Genomic DNA, 16365 nt, shown 5'->3' on the forward strand with positions numbered 1-16365 from the left:
AGCCAACAAGAACAACAGCTGTAGCTAAGAGGGGCAGATCGAACATGGAGTAAGAGGGCAGGAGAAGCGATACAGCCTGTCGTCATGGCTCAGAGGAGACTCGATGCTACCAAGGAGACCCAGAGGAGACACCAGAGATGGGATCCCTGAATGTCAGGAGCTGGTGACTAGAGTTCCGGTAACTTTTCACAGCTCAGTGTGGAATGCGAGAAGATCATTCGTCATGACATAGGTTCTGAGACCAGCCCTGTTCAGCCGTAATACACTGCAAGCCACTTGGTGAATTTCTAGTAATCACATCAAAGAAGTAAAAATAAACAGGTGAAATTCATTTTAATCATATGTTTACTTAACCCCAAATACCTAAAATATTACTATTTCCACATTTAGTCAATAATCAATATAGAAAATTATTAAGATATTTTCATTCTCTTTTTAATATTGCCTTTGAAACCCAGTGTGTATTTTATATTCACAACACAGCTCAATTCAGACTAGCCACATTTCAAGCACTCAGTAGCCCCATTTGGCTAGTAGTATGACGTTAGACAATATAGTCTTAAATTATACCCAATAATCTGGGTACAATGGGAAATGTGTGTGTGTGTATACACACACACACACACATATATATATATATATCAATAAATATTTCCCAACAGCAGCTGCAGATGTAAACTTTGAACTCTGAAGACATTACTATGGAACCAAACCAGATGATGTTATCTTGCAAGGGAAATATTGCAAGGGAAAAATGTTCTTAATCTACAGCCACTGTTGACCCTCATATTGTAGGTTTCAGCCTAGGGTCAAAAAAGAAAAAAAAAAGAAAAAGAAAAAGAATCTTTTGTTTCAGAATATCACAAACCTGGCCGTACAGAGCTACATTTAAAAATCCTTAGCTCTTGGGGCACCTGGGTGGCTCAGTCGTTAAGCGTCTACCTTCGGCTCAGGTCATGATCCCAGGGTCCTGGGATCGAGCCCCGCACTGGGCTCCCTGCTCCACGGGAAGCCTGCTTCTCCCTCTCCCACTCCCCCTGCTTGTGTTCCCTCTCTCACTGTGTCTCTCTCTGTCAAATAAATGAATAAAATCTTTTTAAAATGAAGGGGAGTAAGTCGGAGGGGGAGACGAACCACGAGAGCCGAGGGACTCTGAAAAACAAACTGAGGGTTCTAGAGGGGAGGGGGGTGGGGGGATGGGTTAGCCTGGTGATGGGTATTAAACAGAGGGCACGTTCTGCGTGGAGCACTGGGTGTTATGCACAAACAATGAATCATGGAACACTACATCAAAAACTAATGATGTAATGTATGGTGATTAATATAACAATAAAAATTTTTTTAAAAATCTTTTAAAAAAATAAAATAAATAAAAATCCTTAGCTCTTACACATTCAAGCTTGGCCTCTCCTAGCAAATCTCCCCCTTCCCTTACTGCAATTCTGGGTTCATGTGAATACGTCAGCCACAGAGTTGCTTCTGCAAATCATTGCAACTAAACGTGTCTCAGAGGGCATCCAACAAAGTCTGATCCTGTAAATTGCCAAGGAAAATTCACCTTCTCTACCCATGAAATCACTTTCAGATTTATCCTAGTAAAAGATTAGCCAACAATGAAAAGATGTTGTCATCACAATTTGCAGCAGCAAATCAGTTTCCTGTCCTTACCTTTGCACACTTCCTTTGCATTTGTGAAACCGGAGACACATTTGATGATTTTTAAGAAAAATGTATCTTTCTATTCCTATGAAAATATGCTCTGCAGAGAACAAGATGGGTTGCTTAATAACAAAAAAAGTGATCTTGTTTGAAAAAGTAGGCCTTCTGTCTTGCACAGAGACAGCTGATAAAATAAAACAGAGGAATTAAGTAAAAGAAGATACATAAGTTAAGGCAGCCTGAAGGCAACCTCCGCTTTGATGCCAACAAATCATAGCATTCTCACAAGTTTTTTCCTTCTGATTTACATTTAAAAAAATGAATAGCTAATGTAGCAAAGACCAAGCATCTTCTTGAAAAAACATATCCAGCGAGGATAGAACAAATGGAGCTCTTTTCTTTCACTACTGAATCAAATTCTAAGCTACACCAATTAGCAGTCTGAATGATCGATACCCAAGACTAGCGCTTGGGCACTTGTGAAACGAGATTTTGACAGCAGGAGTTAGTGCAATGTGATTGTGAGAAATCACAGAAAGAACTTTGGGTAAATACTGAATTGATGGTTTCATCATGTGTCAACTGTGCTCACCTCGCTGTGCAGCCCTAACGTTCAAGATGCTTGAGCGTGACTCAACAGAAGTCATTTGACTTTTTGAAATCCTACAAGAAACACATCATCCCTTAACTCACAAAATCTCAACCATAAACTCATGTTCTTGTGACTATAATCATTCAGTCACATCCATTCTCAAAAGATATACCCTACTGTTTATATGCCCCTTTATTGTGAAACCACTTTACTTTCAAGCCCTGAGGCTAATTTCTCCCAATGGTGGATGTCAGTAAATGGTGGCTAAGTTTTCATGAATTAACACTGGCATGTTTTTGAAATGGATTTTGCCAATTAATTCTTAGGCCTTGTGGCCCCAAAGCTACAGAATTTCTCTTGACCAAGCCTCCCCATAGCAAGGCTACAACGCCTTTTGAAAATGGAGTTATGATGGATAAAACTCTATCATTTTGTTTTCTACTTAAAAAATAGGAAGAAAATATTGGAAGACTGAGCCTCATTCAGTGAACATAAAGAGTAGCATAAGGTTCCAGAGAGAAGTGCAGTGCAGTTCAAATATTGTTTTCCATGTATGTCAACAAAGGTGGAAAGCTAAATTTTCAGTGGTACATTTTTTAGGAAGCTGTGTGGCAGCTCAGTAACTCAACTGATTTTCCGTTGTGGAATACTTTCTATAGTATGTCTTTATCTGGACCAATGAAAAGAAATGGATAAAATTGCCTACCCAGTTGTCTTTTCAGTCATTCCCCTCTGACTAGGTCCTCCACTGTGGTCATTCCCTCTGGCGCCAAGTCTACCCATCCACACCTCATAATGAAGAGAAAAGATGAGATCAAAATAATGTCCAGCTGGCCAGAATCCACGACTGCTCTAGGCCAACCAGAAAAAATCCACCTGGAGCACCTAGGACTTGAATTTAGGGAGGAGCGCTTGGCTATGCTCGATAGGGCCCTGCAGCCTGAAAACCGATTTTTGTTGATGACGATTAATGACTTGTCTGTCCATATCCTCTGCACTTTAATTGTGACTGGTGACCCCAGACGTCTCTCCAAGAACACATAAAAGTCATCTGAGCCACATTTTCTGTGTCAAGTATACACCAGGACACCCTTCACATCTAGACCCATGGACCCTTGCTTTCATGCATTGGTTCCGTAATTCTCCTGCTTTCACACTCAGGTTTTCAACATCAGCATCAAGAGCCTTTACTTGTAACCAGTTGGAACTCTCTTCTTATATGACTTAATATCCTCCTAACCTGGTACCTTACTCTAGCCTACTCAGTCTCCCCCTTAGCCATGTAGGCTAGCCCCCTCTCTGCCATACCTCAAGAAGAGAATGATGGCACATCTCCTGCCTGAATGCCTGAGAATCAAATCTATTTGGATTCTCCATCACTGCCTGATTATAGGATACTCATCAGTTACTTCAGTTTTTAGTGGACTTCCGACCTAGGCTATACCCTTTGGACCTTGTGTTTGAACAGGTAAAGCTAAATTCCAGCCAGCATTAGCAGCTAAATCTATCTATCTCCTCCCCAGCTCCTACCTCATTCCCATGGCATATTTATATCTTCTTCCCCACCCTGAGTCACCTACCTTCCACTTGGTCTGCCACATTCTTCCATAGTTATGGGGCCATTCCTTGCTCTTTCTGTGAAAATAACTGATCTTAAAATGATACATATTTCAGGGAATGGAGCAGTAGTCAAGAAGTTGGACATCTTTTCTTCCCATCCTCAGTTTAGCCACCAATGGCACTTCATTGTTTCCTTTAAAGTCGTTTTCTAGAACATCAAACACATGCATATTCATCAGCTGCTATCTATATTAGATTATCCATGCTTCTGCCTTCTTCCATTAGTGCAGTTAATCAAGAGCATTAGAAGCTAGAGTTGCCCTATGAAGTCTGAATTGCATGGCACAGTGTGTGCAAAGCTAGCAGATATTCTTGCTATTTTTGTTGACCTCTCATGAAGGTGCAAAGAAAACGGAAAGCTTCAAATATTTCAAAATATTTGACATGGTTTGGGAGGAATTTCATTTGCTCAGAAGGCTTCTCTTAAGGGAATTGCATTTTGAACTGTTATATCACATATACATTTTTATTACCATTTCGGTTCACTCAGTCATCTGAATACCAAGCTAGAGCCCTGGACCATTGGACACAAGGATGAATTCCAAGAAGATTAGAGAACCAGGAAAAGGCAGAATGGGTTTAATGACTCATCGGTGAAGCATTAGTCATTGATCATAAACCAGTATGGAACCAGAGACACTGGGAACAAATTCAGGCTGCAGAGCAAGAGGCTCTGCGGGTTCTGCTTCACAATTCAGGCAGCTGACTCAACACTTCCACAGAGTCCACAGTGCAGAAGCCCAGATGGTTTTTTCTTCTTCCATTTCATCTTCCATTTAACCTTTTACAATCAAGGTCTCTTTTAGCATTCCAGGACAACATGAAAAGGTGATTTATTTCTTTTGATTAAATATGGTTCCTGAGAGAGAGAACAATGACCTGAAATCCTCAAATATACATATAAATGAAAGGCTGTGATGGTTAAGCTAGGGATATGTGTTTAAAACGAGTGCACTGAAATATAGCTTCTAACCTAAGGAGTGTCAAGTGGTTTCATAGATGACTGGGACCTAGAATTCTGGCTTTGCTTAATTCTGCCCACAATTCAGGTTATAACAGTCTAGTGCATCCTTCGTGCACTCAGACTCCTCATCTGAGACACAGAGGGAGGAATGTGTACCATCTCAGGACCCTTCTCAGGCCTTACCACATTTCTGAAGGCTTCTCTGACCCTTCAGCTTGCCATAAAGTAAATTACACTCCTCTCTATACCACCTCTCTATCCTATAGGTAAATCCCCCTTTGCACATACCTGTTTTTATTAGTGCTTCACCAGCTGGTACTATTCCCTTGCCCACTACTTAATTCCTCATATACTATTGAGAGGGATTCATCATTGTTTGGGGCTGGCAAATGAATTTTGACAGGGATCTGATTGTGCAAGACATTTCAAGATTAGAAAAAGTGTAATGACTTTAGATTAATTGACCAGAATTGTGGTGTTCAGTGTCTTGGGAATTCTGATGCTTACTGTCTATATTCAATTAAACAACAGAAGAATATGCCATACAGAGGCCATGGATTTTGAAGGCAGACAGGCTTGGATTTAAACCCAAAGTCAACTTCAACTCTACCTTCATTTCTTCACTCAACAAGTATATAATATTAGGCATCTGCCATGTTCCACATGGTTCTAAATGCTAGGAATATAGCAATAAACAAAACAGATAAGATACTTAAAGAATTGTGGATGTGGAAGAAACTTTAGGGATCCTCTAAGTTTGACTGGGACATGTCCACATCCATTTACTTAACTTCATTTCTGGCTACTTGTGTTACAATGGCAGAACTTAACAGCTATGACAGAGGCCAGAGGGACACAAAATTCTAAAATATTTACAGAAAATGTTTCCTTTGCAGAAAAAGTTTGCTGTTCTTTCTCTACGGGCTGCTCACTTTTCTTATTGAGTGCTAGCTACACACCGAAGCATTCTTCGAGGCTTCGGGAATACAGTGGTGAACAACATACATACCCTGCCTTCAGGGAGCTTACAATTTAGGAGAGTCTGGATAAGTAAGTAGGCCACTAGTATCCAATCAGGTAAATAGATCTCCCCCTGTTTGGTTCACCAATGTATTCCAAGCACCTAGAATAGTGTCCGGCAAAAGAGGCTAGTGGATACATAGAATATTTTCAATAAACTCAATCAGTAAATCTCATTAGAATGAGAGAGATGAGTGTGAGAAAAGAGGCTGAAGCAAGTAGCAAAGGACAGAGCTCACGGGGCCTATTAAAACATGCTAGACGTGAGACTTGAACTGGGAGCAATAGGCAGCCACTAAAGGATTTCAAGGTTGAGTGTGACAACGTACTTAGATAGGCACTTAGAAAAGACTGCTCTGGCTCCTTAAGGGGACTAGAAGGGAGGCAAGACTGGAGGCCCAGGGCCAGTTCGCAGCAGTGGTAGTTATCCTGCAAAGAGATACAAAAATGCCCTCTCTCCTCCACGTCCCCCTGCCCCCAGGAATAAGTGAACTCTAGGTCTCCCCAAGCAGATGGCTCCAGGTGTTTGGGTGTCACTGTCCCTGGGGTTGACGTGTGACACAGGATTGCACCAGAGCTCAGGAGAGGTGGCACAGCAAAGAAATGGACAGACAACTGGGAACTATTAAATTTTGAAGAAATGGGGTGTTCGCAGAGTTTGTGGTATTTTGAAATTATCATTAGAGCAATTGGAACTTTTAAGTAGATATCTCAGAAAGTCCAGAGACCCCTGATCAGCAAAGGGAAAGGAATGCTTATCTTCTCTGAAAGCCATTTTCACCTACAGCTGATTCATGATTCAGTCAGGGGCAAAACTCTTCCCATTCGTTTGAAACGTAAGGTGTGGCTTCTGTCCCAGGGCTTCGCTCTTGCCCTGTGGTGAGTAGAGAGTGGGCAGCAAAGTCGCGGGTCCCCATGGAGCCCAGCAGACGCTGTCAGATGGCACACACTGTCCTGCTCAGCTCATCATTGCCCAAGGTCCTGGAATGCACCTTGCACATTCCAGAACTCAGCTTCTCGGGATCAGACTCAGGGAGGCTGACTCACACTTGCTAAGTTCACAGAAGACTGAGGTATAAACCAGAACATCAACTGATTATTTTTCATTAATAAACGTAAGCACAAAAGGGTTATTAGCAGCCTCAGTCTGGTATGTGCTTTTTCTCTACAAGCAAATATAGGGGAAGCTAAATTATAGTCAGACGATTTCAAGAGACGTATAGAATTCATACAAAATAGACTAGTTATACACTTGAACTCTATAGTGACATTGGGCTAAGAAAGCCTGAGATAGACATCCCACCATGCATATGGTCTTGCCAATGGGAAAGAAATATTCCAAGTCCCTGAGCTAAGTCTCCTTCTCCCCTAGGTAGTTCTAGGAGGGCACTTGCCAACATTTGCTTTTCTGACTTTTCCATTTTCTGTTCTTCCACTGCTGGCCAACTGCAGTTCTAAATGATAAGTTCTCTCTTTAGATATGTTAATATAGGTAATCAGTTTACAATCCTGCTGACTCCATTTAAAGCCATTCTCAAAAGTGACTTTCAAGTCTTTGTCCTAGCCTGTGAGGTATAGAGGGCACTTTTATTTCCTGGCTTCCAAATTCTTGGGTGCACTTTTCTCTTGCTCCCCTCTGCGGATGGTTTCTGTTGTTCAAATGCTTGCCCTTTGTCCACATGTATCTAGAAGCTGGAAGTAGGACTTGATTAAGATAGGACCTCATGCATTATGTACATTCCTGGCTTTTTAGAAGAGTGAATTTTTCTGCATTTGAAAACTGGTTTGCATTAAAGCATTTATATCCTTCACGGACTAAATTTTAAGATCTCTTGGATGCAAGAGACAGAAACAGCAATGCAGCTCACATGATCCTTGCTATTTACAAGCACTGGACTAATTACCTTATAATGTTATTGCCTTCAAGCCTCTAATATGATGAAAGTATCCATCACCCTCCATTTGTATATGGGAAAATTGAGGCTCAAAGAAGATAAGTGGTTGTCCAAGATCACTAAGAAGAATTAACTTGGCTACTCTCATGGCTTTTCCATGTTCATTGTACTTCTCAACTCAGTCCAGAAACTGAAAGAGTAAGCATATTGTGTATTTTGATGGTAATCTATCCAGTTCCTCCAATTTGGGTTTTATCCGATCGTTCCCAACCAGTGGCTCTACATATTTGATAATTAGCAACGCCCCTGTGTCCCACAACTTTTACAGGTCTATCAGTGCCTAGAAAAGGTTGAGAAACATCACTTTATGTTGTTATGATCTAGCTTCCCCTCACCATATGCTTGCTGGTAATCACACTGAACCAGCTTATCTCAAATTATTTCGAGCTGCATGGTCGGGTGGATTCTAATGCTTCCCAGGTGTGGCTCTGCTAACCTTCAAAATACCGTCACCTACATCCCCCAAGTAAAGATTAATTTGTACTGATTAGTGAGAGAATGATGTTTCATTTATCTTCATACAGTGGGTCTCAAACCAGGTTGATTATCAGAATCACTTCGGAGATTCTTTTTTATACTTAAATTAAGTAGCGTGATTTAATTTAGCTGCTGCTTAATCCTGAATCCTCTTAAGTTAAAAAAACAAAAGTTATAATTAACTATTAATGTTAATGAATTTAAACCTTCCAGAAAACATGAATCCAAAAGGAAAGGTCCAAGGGGTGATACAGGCCACATATTTTATGGCCTTTCCTGTTTCAGTCTCAAACATTCTAAACATCAATGGAAAAAAAATTTTTCTCTAGAGTTTTTCAATTTTATTCTTCTAGGGCACAATTTTCTGGCCCATTACTGGGTACAGTCTTCTAACAGGTACACAATTAACTCATAGAGAGACAACACAATGGCAGTATTCGGTATCTGCCAGATGAGCTGGGCAAAGAGTCCTCTATAGAAGGCAAGGTAACCTTCTTCCCGGAAGACCAGCCGATTGGTCTGGACAAAAGACTTGTACCTGGTGCTTTCCTTCCGGAGCCGTGTCCTTATGACGTCGTGCGGATAAGCGATGCAGGAAGCACATCCCTTAGAAATCGCAGCAGCTGCCATAAGTCCAAAAAAAACTTGGGGAACTCTTCTCAGTCCTGTTTGTAGAAGAGGCTAATGGAGCTTCTTTCAGATACTTCTTCAAATTTTCATAAATAGCAAAACAGATGATAGTTTCTGAAATTCCAGCATACAAGGCCGTTAATCCCTTGTAGAAGCCACGGATGCCTTCTGTCTGGTAAACATAGTGAGTACACTGGAGTGTGTTCATCTGCTTGGAGCCTCTCACTTTCCGTTCTAGCTGCACTGGGTTTTAACCATCCATATAGGATTCATTAAGGTATTTGTGACAAAAGCTGCAGAGCCAGCTGAGAAAATATGCACAATATTACTGTTAGGCACAAAAATGCCATTGAACTGCTCTTTGGCTTTGGAGAAACACGCAAAGTACACAGCCCTTGATGGCGCAACTCCAACCAAATTTGGACCCAAGCCTCTAAAAAGTGACTTCGGTCCCTCCTTCTTCAAGATTGACTTCAGAACCTGGAAGAGCCCAAGGTGTGACGGATGTTGGTCTCACCATCCCAGCTCCACGAATGGTCCCCAGATGAACCTGAGGATAAGGGACTGTCCGAAGAGCTAAGCTTGAAGACTGCAACCGTGTCTTAATGACTTCTAGTGGACAAGTAAAAATAGCACCAACCGTGCCCCCACACCCGCCGGCGAAGAGGTGAAGCAACGTGTTCTCCTTCCGCTGAGTGCCCGTCGCCATGGCCGAGCCGGCTCCGCGGGCCCCCCAGCCGCCAGGTGCCGCCGGCACGAGGTCGCTCGAGGGATGCGCAAGAAGGCCCGCTCGGCTCGCCCGGCTGCCCTCACACGGCTGCCGGCTCCGCCTCCGTGCGCGCGCGCCCCGACACCCTGCGCCCTCGCACTGCGCCCTCCCCGCCGTGGCCAACGGCACCTTCCCGGCCTCTGCGGCGCGAGCCCAACACCAGCCAGGGCCCGGGGCACGGCCCACCTCAGAGATTTTTAAGTGTAATAGATTGTGGAGCCCACTCTAGGAATCAGTACATTTCAAAAGCTCCAGGGCTAATTTGGAAACTCATCCAGGTTCAGGAACCAGTGCAGTGGATACACCCATGGTTGCTGGGATCAGAGCCCTGGGTTTAAGCTCCTGTCTGCCACCATATGATCTTGGGCAAATTAACCTCCTGGAGCATCAGCTTCCTCTCAAGCAGAGGAGGGAATTATAAAATACCCACTTCTTGGCAGGTAGAGGGGAGGATCAAATAAGATAATTTAGGTAAAAATATTCATAAATAATTATTTTTACTTGATACGAACACACTTCAAGAAGGTAGGCTCCAAAGCAAAATGGGCATGTGGTCCAGTCTGAGATTCCTTTTTGGCACTCGGTTAATGCATCTCACCACATCCATCCTTGAATTCAATAATTCCAAATTTATGACAAATATAGCCATGGCCATCCCTTATAAAAACAAACATAAACATTACAGTTATATTTAAAGAGAAGCCAAGAATCTTGAGAAGCCTTTTTTGTCCTCGAGCTATTAATTTGTCTGTCTTTTGGGAAAGGGTGTTTTGGATTTCTTGCTATCAATCCTCCACTTAATATGAAACTTCATGAATTCCAGCTGTTAGCCACATAATTTCTCTGCATATTTGATTTCTGGGCTTTTCCCTTGCCTCTAAATCCTTCCCATATGTCAGTTTGGGGGCCAGGGACTGGGGGTCAGAAGACAGGAGGCTCAGAGCCTCCCTCTGTCCAAGGGCTAACGTGATGTGTGGGACCACATGACAAGCCACAAGCGCTCTGATTAGGAGGTGCTCTCTGTCTTCATCCCAGGCCTCTGCTCTCCAGGCTGTGGCTGTCACCTGCTCCTTATTTTCCTGAGCTATTCTTCAATTCACCATGTTGAAAAAAGGGTATACTTTTTTTAGCTGAAACCACCCCTCAACTGTCTGCGTTCTGGCTTTTGTTTACAAAGGCTCTGCGGTGTTCTTGCCAAGGGGAGAAGAGGAAAAAGTACCCTACTTCATCTTCAATTTAACCTTTTACAATCAAAGTCTCTTTTAGTACACTAGGAAATATAAAACAGTGATTCATATGGGAAAGGTATGATTCCTGAGAGATGGAACAGTGGCTCAAGATACTCAAATATGGGTTTCACCCACTATCCAAAAGATGAGTGTTCCTTAGAGAGTTTCCTAAGCCAATATGGTGTAAAGCAAAGAAGCAATTACCACTAACTTATATGGAAAATTTTTTAGCGGTTCCAGACCCAAAAAATAATGCCTCTTAAGCTTTTCTGATACTTTAGGACACCTCTTGTTAACAGATACACAAAATAAATCAAGATGAAGCACAGATGCTCACAGACAAGTTCAAAGCTATGGCAGTGTGATGCTGAGATGCTGAGCGTAGTTCCCTGGGAAGGACTTGGCTGTGCCTCTCTAATGGCTTGCTGCAAAACTAACACTGAATGCTATTTTCACTTTTTGCCTTTTTTTATAAAAGCCAAAATCCTCTTCAAATTTCTTTCCATTAGCAAAAACAGGTTCTAATGTAGGTCTGTCATAAAAGTGAAGTGGCTTAATGCAAACTTTCGAAAAGTTTGGGGATACTTGTACACACATAAGTAAGCCTGCAATTTTTAAGGTAGGAATATTTGTTTAAGATGAAAGGCATTGAATAAATGTAGTCTCTAATATAAGGAGCGTCTAGAGGTTTCACAGTTGACTTGAAACCAGGAATCCTAAGACTGTTCAATTTTGCCAGCAGTTCAGGCTGTGCCTCAGTCTGTGTGTGGTGGAACAATTGTGGCACACGTGATGAGGAACCAGATCACCTCAACATCCTCTGAAGCCTTCTCTGACCCTTCCCCCTGATGTAAACTTAATTACGCTCCTCTCTGGCCCATTTCTGCATCCCTCGTAGCCCATACCACCTTATTATAATTATTTGGCTACTTCTTCGGCCTCCCCAGCTAGGCTGCACCCCCCCATTAAGGTCAAAATTATACCTTATTCATCAGAATGCTCCCCATCCTCCAGCACCTAGCACAGTGCCAAATCCTGGGGGTTGGTTGCTGAATGTCACCAGCAGCAATGCGTGTTTGGAGAATTGAGAGTGTATGTATCAAGTATTTGCAGTAAGTTCACCTTAAATAATTTTTCCAGAACCTCACTCTGCACTTGCTTTCTGCCCTAAAATCTTCTCTGGACTATATTTGGAGGACTTACTTAATTCTGAGCATCAGCTCTTGAAAGATACTTGGAGGGGCTGGAGCACATTGAGAGCCTAGCAGACAATCTAGTGAATAGCAGAATCCTCGGATGACCCTCGTACCCCATTTTTGATTCCTTTGGCCCTAACTGTCCCTAATTCCAGCCACTGCCACAGGACCAGATCGACTTCCCACTGGTGCACCTGTTAGCATTTGCCTCAGATCCAGCCTCTTGCCTTTCACTTCCTTCTCAGAGCTTCTCTTCTGAGAAGGAGGTAGATTTGGTGGGGAAGGGAGGGACCCCCCCCAACACACACACAGGCATGTGCAACCTGAAAATAAGGGAGAGTTAGTGCCGCACCGGGCAAACTTCTGACGAGTGGGAGAGGGGTGCCAATGGGCAAATGCTTCCCTTAGACAGACAGTCCTAAGATACATTTTGTATGACTCCTTGGACCCCACCACGGGATGGAGAACCCTGTCCACCTAAGTAGTGGCCAACCTGAAAATGCATCTTTTATTGACTCTCCTTCCTTCCCTGTGTGGCTTCCCCATCCCCCACTTCTGTTCCCTAGATCATACTTCCCCCAAAAATGTTTACACATAAGCTTTGACCAATGCCTGACTGAATGGATCAGGATGAGGAAAGTCTCCAATGGTGTCCCATGATGCCTAAGGATCCAGGACAAGATTCTTTTTAAAAAGGAAAGATCTTGACTGGATGGGGAATTTGTCATGTGGCAGAAAGAGTAGATTTATTCTGTGTCACTTCAGTCAGGTTAAACTAGACACGTAAATGAAAGTAACAACAAGGAAGACTCTAACTCAATACAGAGTTAGAAAAATGTGTGATGATGGGAGTTGGCTTCCCTGACTTCCTGGGTCCTAGGTGCCAGCTCTCTTCTCAGATCCTTCCTGCACAGGACTCACAGAATCTTCCTTTAATCAACAGCCCTTTCATCAAGTGATCCCTTGTTTGAACACCTCTAATAGCTTGCAAGTCACTTACGGACCCAGTTCAAACTCTTGCACTGGAATTGTTGGACCATACAATGAGCTGCATTGTGAGGTGAGGGGAACTCTGTCACAAGAAGTGTTCAAGCTTCAGCCAATTAACCATCTGGCAGATTTGTTATAAATAAGATTCTCTCCCAGTTCCTTCTTTCCAGGTACCTGCTAGTCACTTCCACTCTGGTGTTCTATTATCGCTTTGTACTAGTCTAAATAAAATCATCTAAAATAAAATTCATGCCCTCCCCGAGCTCTGATCAACTTTCTTTCTTGACTTCTTCATTTCCGAAATGGTACTCTCCTATCCTCTGTTGAGTCCCCAACCATGGGTAAGACCCTGCTGAAATGCTACCTCCTCCTCAGTTCCTCCCAGGTCGTCCTCTCCTGTTTTCATGCCTTCATTATAAAACTCAATACACACAGTGATAGGCGCTGCAAACAGAGCAAGTCTGTGAACACTTTGAGGACAGAACCATGCCTCATTCTTTTTTAAAAAAACAACAACAACAAAAAACAATCTCAGCACTTAAACATGTCTAAACATAGTAAGCACTCAGGAAGTACTTGGTAAATGAATCACTGAAAGAATAAAACAATGTTAAGGGACACGATTCTTCAAATTACCACAACATGAAACCTGAGAATCATTATTGCCCCTCTCATTAAATCCCACAGTCAACCACCAATTAGTCTTGCTTTTTTCCTCTAATCCCTCACATTGCTCCCGGTTTACATTTCCATCCCACTGATACAGTCTGGGTCCTGAATCTCTTCAATAACTTCCCAACCAGTGTCCCTATCTCCAGGCACTTTCAGTACGTTTTAACATCCCTTTACTGTGGAAAGAAACACCATATCATTCTTTCTAAAAATCCCACTAATAGTTTCCATCTCCTCATGAGATAAAATCGAAGTGCCTTGTCCAGGAATTCAGTCATCTCCTGGTCCTATCTTTTCAGCTTTATTTCCCACACTCCTTAAGTCAAACTGGGGTGTTCCCCTCTTCTCTCCTCAACTGTGGCTTCTGCATTCCTTCTGCCTGGCTAAACCCTACCCTCCTTAAAGTACCAATTCAAATCTCCTCACCTCCATGAAGACTTTCCTAATGACCCCGGGCCCAAGTGCTCCTTCCATTCTCTGGATTTCTAACATACTCATTGCCTAGAACCATCCTCTAGGATTGCCCCTCACCATAAAAAAAACAAAAACAAAAACAAAAACAACCTTGTGAAGTCAAATAAGTTTGGAAAATACATAACCACACATGTAGCGATAATGATGAACAGCTATGGAAGGTGTGCCAGCCATTAGCTTCAGGTATGTTTATGTTCCACCTAATCCTTACAACAGCCCTATGAGGTGCTATTCACATCTCAAGCTACAGATAAAAATACTGAGGTGAGATATTTGACCCCCTTACACCTCAATTGTCCTGTCTGTAAACTAGGATTTCAAACTCAGGCAGAGTTTGTGATATGCTCTTCTTGAGTTTCAGTTATATAAAATGCAATACAAATGTCAGAGTTTGCCACTATCAATATTATTTTTGTTCCTCAAGTAGACTGGAAGCTCTCCCAGGGCAAACACCATCCAATTCCTGTTTGTTTCTCCACAGCACAGACACAGTAAATGCCCATCCTCCAATAAAGTGGTTGACTTTAATTTTCATATTATTAATGGACTATTTTAAATTTATAAAAACAATATGATTTGGGGGTGCCTGGGTGGCTCAGTCAGTTGAGCATTCAGGGTTGTGAGTTCAAGCCCCATGTTGGCTTAAAAAACACAACCAAAAAAACCCAAGTTGATTTAACTTTTCAAAGCACTTCCTCATCCATTAATTCATTTTATTTTCACAGTGCTCAGGTAGCTCAGCATTTTCAATGTTTTTTGTATGCAAAAAATATCAAGATACAGAGGAGGTAGGGAATGTCCAGGAATGGTCACGTAGAATTTGGCAAGTAATAGGCTTCCCACATCTGGCCCTGCTGAGTGTGCCATCCTCTCTCCACCTGACACCGGGGCCTCCATGTCGGCATCTCCAGAAGCTTGGTTGACAATATTAAGTAACGTCTTTTTATTTCACTCAATCACCAGGGGACTATCAAATTCCAAGATACATAAAAATGAAATTATCCTTTTCGGAAAAGAAATAATAAAGGCTTTCTGATGCATCTACCTTGAATGTATTTAGGACACTGTTTTGTAGAAATTAAATCACTGTCTCTCTGAAGTGAATTATTGAGGAATACGTGATATTACACCGAATCAAGCCCCTCTCCGTTTTGTTACTGCTTTGTTGTTCTTACTCTTTTTGCTTATCCAATCATGTTGCCCGTTTGTATTCAGTATTTGAACACTGTAATTGGAACATAAAATGTAATAGGTCTCTTTACATCTCCTTGTGGATATGTGTATGGAAATTGTTCACACACAGGAACAGATGTACCCTTCACTGGGTAGGACTTAGTCCTCTCGTCTTTGCAAGGCCACATTTTCTGTTCTCAAAGCCTTTGCTTAAATAATAGGCTTTGGTATTTCTATTAGCAGCAATCTACTTTCTCTCAAAAAATCCCTCTGGTCTGCAGGGGAGGTGGTTTTCAATGAATTTTTCTGTTCTTTCCTTTCCCATCATCCTTTCCCTGATCAATGTTTTAGTCTCACGACCTGATTTTCAAATTACTTTGTAATTACAAAACGTTTAGCTAATTTTAGCTTAATGCCAAAAAGTGATTTTCACTGGTGCCATCTCTGCCTTTGTTCCTTTTCTTGGCAAGAGTGTAGTGAGATGTGAAATTAATCGTGCGCTGATTTTAACAATGCTACCTGAGCTAGTTAGCTGTCCTTCTTTGAGGAAGCATCAATTAAAAAAAGAAGAAGAAGAAGAAGAAGCATTCAAGCTGATGGATAAAAGAATTGGGACCTCTTAACCTAGAAAAGTTTTGAGGGGTGACCACAATAGTGCAGAAGGGAAAATGGCTAGTTGTCAGCAACTGCAGGGAGAACTGAACAAAAGGCAATAGGTTTTAAAAGGGAACATGGAGATTCAAAAGAGAGGCAAGGAATAAATTACTCTCTAAAGACAGAACTGGTGTAACCTGCAAGTGGGACAAATCCACAGTATAAGTCATGTTTTGAAGACCCCAGGAAAGCTCCCAGTCCCCCACAAGCTTCTCCATCCTGCTGGCCATCTCCCTAGTTCAAGTTTCCCACCCTCTCTTTTAAAATCAAATAGTCTTACGATTCATTAAG

General features: G+C 42.1%; 1 pseudogene; it reads right to left on the reverse strand.

Moving 5' to 3' along the window:
• Window positions 1-8532: 8532 nt before the first annotated feature.
• LOC112832559 (solute carrier family 25 member 33 pseudogene) lies at window positions 8533-9632 on the reverse strand (annotated as a pseudogene).
• Between the last annotated feature and the right edge of the window lie 6733 nt (window positions 9633-16365).

Source organism: Callorhinus ursinus, unplaced genomic scaffold, assembly GCF_003265705.2.
Source record: "Callorhinus ursinus isolate GAN/ISIS: 27379988/994484 unplaced genomic scaffold, GSC_fseal_2.0 scaffold14, whole genome shotgun sequence".
NCBI lineage: Eukaryota > Metazoa > Chordata > Mammalia > Carnivora > Otariidae > Callorhinus > Callorhinus ursinus.